We start from the raw sequence: 6,125 nt of genomic DNA on the forward strand, positions 1-6,125 counted from the left end.
ATATGCTGCCTGCAAGAGACTCATTTTAGACCTAAAGATAACTGCAGATTGAAAATAAGGGGATGGAAGCAATCTATCATGCCTAGACCAATGGAACATAATAGAACAGAAATAGACCCATAATTTTATGATCAATTAATGTATGACAAAGGATGCAAGAATATAGTGGGAAAAACTGTCTTCAACAAATGATTTTGTGATAACTAGACAGTTATATAGAAGGAGACTGGACCACTTTCTTACACCATTTACAGAAATAAACTCAAAATAGTTTAAGGACCTAAACATAAAACCTACAACCACAAAATTCTTAGAAGGAAGCATAGGCAGTAATTTCTTTACATTGGCCATTTAAACATTTTTCTTCACATGTCCCCTGATTCAAGGGAAACAAAACAAAATTAAACTATTGGAACTACACCAAAATAAGAAGAATTGGCACAATCAAGGAAAAAATTAACAAAGCACCCTACTAAATTGGAGAAGATATTTATGAATGATAACGGGTTAATATCCAAAATATATTAAAAAAAACTTATACAATTCAATATCCAAACAATCCAATTAAAAATTGGCAGAAGACTTGCACAGACCTTTTACAGAGAAGACTTATAGATGGCTAAATAACACATTAAAAGATGCTTAACATCACTAAACATCAGGGAAATGGCAATAACACCACCATGAACTATTACTTTATACCTATCAGAATTGCTAAAAATAAAACACAAGTAACATTAAGTGTTGGTGAGAACATGGAGAAAAAAAGAACACTCATGGACTGTTGAGAATACAAATTAGGGCAGCCATTGTGGAAAACAGTATGAAGATTCCTCAAACACCTAAAAATAGAATACCATATGATACAATAAATCCACTATTGGGTATTTATCCAAAGAGAACAAACACTAAATAGAAAAGGTATATGCACCCCTGTGTTTATTGAAGCATTATTTACAACAGCAAAGATGCGAGAGCAATCCAAGTGCCCATCAATAGAGAAATGGATAAAGAAGATTTGGTAAACACACACACACACACACACACAGACACACACACACGAGTGGAATATTATTCAGCCATGAAAAAGAATACAATCTTGCTATTTGCAAGATGGATGGATGGATGGACATAGAAGGTATAATGCAAAATGAAAGAAGTCAATCAAAGAAGGTAAACACTTATGATTTAAATGGTGATTTAAATCATATGTGTAATTTAGAAAAAAATTAATAAACCAAGTGAGAAAAACAAAATAGACCCTTAAATATAGAGAAGAAACTGGTGAGTGCAGGAGGTGAGGTGGTTTAGTGTATGGTTAAATAGATAAAGAAGATTAAAAGTACATTTTTCTTTTTTTTCCTTTTTTAAAAAGATTTTTAAAAATGTTTTTTATTTATTTTAAGAGAGAGATAAAAAGCATGAGTGGGGTATGGGCAGAGAGAGGGAGAGAGAGAATCCCAAGCAGTCTTCACACTGTCAGCGAAAAGCCTGATGTGAGGTTCAATCTCACAAACTATGAGATCATGACCTAAGCTGAAAGTGAGAGTTGCATGCTTAACTGACTAAGCCACCCAGGCACCACAAAAGTATAATTTTATTGATGAGCACTAAGAAATGTATAGAATTGTTGTATCATTATATTTTACACTTGCAACTAGTATAAAATGTATGTTAATTATACTTGAATTTAAAAAACTAGGTGGAAATTTTGCTGGTTCCTACAAGAGTCCTGCTATCTAAGCTGTGTGGGAACAAGGGGAGGTATGATTACTACCAACTCTATCTCCTGGAGAAATCTTCTAAATACCTCTGTCCCTCTAGTGGAGTCCTGAATTTAGTAAAAAAAAATCTTCATGTATACTCCAGGGACTTTTCAAACTGTGGCTTTTATGTTGTATCTCAGCTGGATTATTTGTTATGCTGGTTCTTTAAGGGAGTCCAATCACCCTCCAGCTTTTCTGGAGATAAACCTACTGATATTTATTTATATTTCAAATTTTAATTTAAATTCTAGTCAGTTAAGATATATGGTAAAATTGCTTTTGGGTGAAGAATTTAGTGACTCATCACTCACATATAACACCCAGTGCTCATCCCAATAAATGCCCTCCTTAATATTTACCACCTTTTTAGCCTATCCCTCATCCACTACCCTCCATCAGTCCTCTGTTCTCTATAGTTGAGTCTCTTATGGTTTGCTTCCCTCTCCTTTTTCCCCCTCCCCCTATGTTTATATGTTTGTTTTGTTTCTTAAATTGCACATTTGAGCAAACTCTTTTGGTATTTGTATTTATCTAATTGACTCATTTCACTTAGTGTAACACATTCTAGCTCTATCCATGTCATTGCAAATGTCAAGATTTTATAACTTTTGATGGCTGAGTAATATTCCACTGTATATATAAACCACATCTTCTTTATTCATTCATCAGTTGATGGGCATTTGGGTTCTTTCCATAATGTGGCTATTGTTGACAGTGCTGCTATAAACATCAGGGTGCATGTGCCCCTTCAAATTACTATTTTGGTATCTTTGGGTAAATACCTAGTAGTGCAATTGCAGGGTCCTAGCATTATTTTATTTTTAACTTTTTGATGAATTTCCATACTGTTTCCAGATAAACCCACTGATTTTTAAAGTACCCAAAGTTAGGCCCATTGATTGTAAAAACTCTCAAAGTACAGCCTCACTAGTTTTCAAAGACAAATTTTACAGGAACTACTTTACAGTGAAGATCCTTCATGCTTAGGGTGCCCAGTTTGGGTTGTCAACTCTCTCTCTTTGGTGTATTTGTGGAGTCCCCCTTAGTTGTGGTTAAATTCACTGGAGGTTTGGTTCCCAACAGTGTCTCCACCCTTCCTAACATTTTTGATGTAGCCCCTCTCTATGATTAACAATGGAATCTGTTATGCAAGTTTTTGAGTCATCTTCAGGGTTAGTTGCATTGACGTGTCTTTAGAACAAGGTGAGCTTAGGATTTCCTACTGTGGCACTTTCCTATAGCCCTCTATTTATAAATATTATGCACAAAAGAAAACCTAAATACACAAAGTAAATATTAGCAGACCTAAAAGGAGAAATAAAAATAATAATAGGGGATCTTAATACTCACTTTCATCAATGGATATCATCCACACAGAAAATCAATAAGGAAAAAAATCAGAACTATATCTTAGAAAAAAAATGTATCTAACAAACATAAGTAGAACATTCCATTTGAAGGCAAAGAATACACATTTTTTGGAGCACACCTAGAATATTCTCCAGGATAGATCATATGTTAGGCCACAACACAAAAATAATGGCATGCAGTTCTAAGATGAAATTTTGTAATGACAACATTTACATCATGAGAAACACATTAAGAAACAAATAAGATATAAGTAAGATGTCTGAACTAGAATTGAAAACTATGAATATAAGATTACTAGAGTTGAAAAAAGCATAGTAGACACCAGAGAATGCCCGTATTCAGAGATAATAGAATTAAAATCTAGTCAGGCTGAAATTAAAAATACTATAAATGAGATGCAATCTCGAACGGATGTCATGATGGTCAGGATGGATGAAGCAGAGTAATGAATCAGTGATATGGAGTTAAAATTATGGAAAACAATGAAGCTAAAAAGAGGAAGGATATAAAGGCTAAAGATCATGATAAAAGGCTTAGAGAACTCAATGAATTATTAAAAGGAATAACATTCATATCATAGAAGTCCCAGAAGATGAAGAGAGAGAAAAAGGGGCAGACGGTTTGTGTGAGTAAATTATACCTGAAAACCACCCTAATCTGGGGAAGGACACTTATATCAAAATTCAGGAGTCACAAAGAACTTCCACTAAATTCAGGGAAGCCAAAGATCACCAAGGCATATGATTGTTAAATTCACAAAATACTCAGACAGGAAAGAATACTGAAAACATCAAGGGAAAAAAGTCCGTAAACTACAAGGGAAGACAGATCAGGTTTGCAGCAGATATATCCACAGACACTTGGGAGGACAGAAAGGAGTGGCAGGATATATTCAACTTGCTGAATGGGAAAAATATGCAACCAGGAATTCTTTATACAGCAAAGCTGTCATTCAAAATAGAAGTAGAGATAAAGAATTTACCAGACAAACAAAAACTAGGGGAGTTCATGACCACAGAACCAGCTCTGCAAGAAATTTTAAGGGGGACTCTTTGAGTGGAGAAAAAAACAAAACCGAACCAGAAAGACCAAAAGAAAAAAAAAGACCTAAAGCAACAATGACTAGAAAGGATAAGAAACATCACCAAAAACATCAACTCCATAGGCAAAACAATTGCACTAAATTCATATTTTTCAGTAATCAGTTTCAATGTAAGTAGACTGCTCCAAATAAAAGACAGAGCATATATGAAGATTAAAAAAAAAAAGATCCATCTATATGCTTCCTGCAAGAGACTCATTTTAGACTTAAAGACACCTATAGATTGAAAGTGAGGGGATGGACATCAAAAGAAAGCTGGAGTATCCATACTTATATCAGAAAAGTTAGACTTTAAAACATAGACTGTAAAGAGAGATGAATAAGAGCATTATATAATAATTAAGGGGTCTATCCACCAAGAAGATCTAACAATGGTAAATATTTATACTCCCAACTCGGAATATGAATATATAAATCAATTAGTGAAAAACATAAAGAAGCTCATGATAATAATACATTACTACTAGGGGACTTTAACATCCCACCTGCAACAGTGGACAAATCATCTAAGCAGAAAATCAATAAGGAAACAATGGTTTGAGTGGTACACTGGAATGCATGAAAATAGAAGATATATTCACATTATTTCATCCTAAAGTAGCAGAATACACATTCTTCTCAAGTGCACATGGAACTTTCTCCCGATCACATAATGGGTAACCAATCAGCCCACCACAAGTACAAAAAGATTGATACCATACCATACATATTTTTGTATCACAATGCTATTAAACTTGAAGTCAATGACAAAAAAAATTTGGAAAGCCCTCAACATGGAGGTTAAAGAATATTCTACTAAAGAATGAATCGGTTAACCAGGAAATTAAAGAAATTTTAAAGAATACATGGAAGCCAGTGAAAATGGAAATAAACATACAACAGTCACAACCCTTGGGAATGCAGCAAAGGCAGTCCTAAGAGGAAAGTATATTGCAATTCAGGCCTATCTCCAGAAGCAAGAAAGGTCCCAAATACACAACATAACCTTAAAGAAGCTACAAAAGTTGCAGCAAATAAAGCCCAAGCCAGCAGAAGGGAAATACTAAGGATTAGAGCAGAAATAAATTATATTGAAACAAACAAACAAACAAGCAAGCAAACAAAAAACAGACCAATGAAACTAAGAGCTGGTTCTTTGAAAGAATTGACAAAGTTAATAACTCCTTAGCCAGAAATACAAGAAAGAAAACAGAAAGGACTCAAATAGCTAAATATTACCAATGAAAGAGGAGAGATCACAGTAAACACCACGGAAATAGAAGCAATTATATGAAAATACTATGAAAAATATATGCCAACAAACTGGCCAATCTGGAAGAAACAGATAAATCCTAGACACGTATAAATTACCAAAATTGAAACATGAAGAAATAGAAAATTTGAACAGACCCATAGCCAGCAAAGAAAATGAATCAGTAATCAAAAATCTCCTAAAAAACAGGAGTCCTGGACTCTATGGCTTTCAGGGGAATTCTACCAGACATTTAAAGGAGAATTAATACTTAATCTTCTAAAATTGTTCCAAAAAATACAAATGGAAGGAAAACTTGATTCCAAAACCACACAAAAATCCTACTAAAAAGGAGAATTTACAGGCCACTATCTCTGATGAACATGGATGCAAAAATTATCAACAAGATACTAGCAAATTGAATTCAACAGTACATTAAAAGAATTATTGGGAGGGGCCAAGATAGAGCAACATGGAAGATTTTTGCTTCTCTCCCCATGAAATGCAGGTAGATCAACACCAAACCATCTTGCACACCTAGAAAATTGATCTGAAGATTAACAAAACAATCTGCACAACTTGAACCAAAGAACCCAGCAGGTACGCAATGCAGAGAGGTGAACTGGGAGAAAGAGAAGCCACAGAAGGAAGGGAG

The sequence above is a fragment of the Panthera uncia genome, chromosome B1 (genome assembly GCF_023721935.1).
Source record: "Panthera uncia isolate 11264 chromosome B1, Puncia_PCG_1.0, whole genome shotgun sequence".
NCBI classification, from domain to species: domain Eukaryota; kingdom Metazoa; phylum Chordata; class Mammalia; order Carnivora; family Felidae; genus Panthera; species Panthera uncia.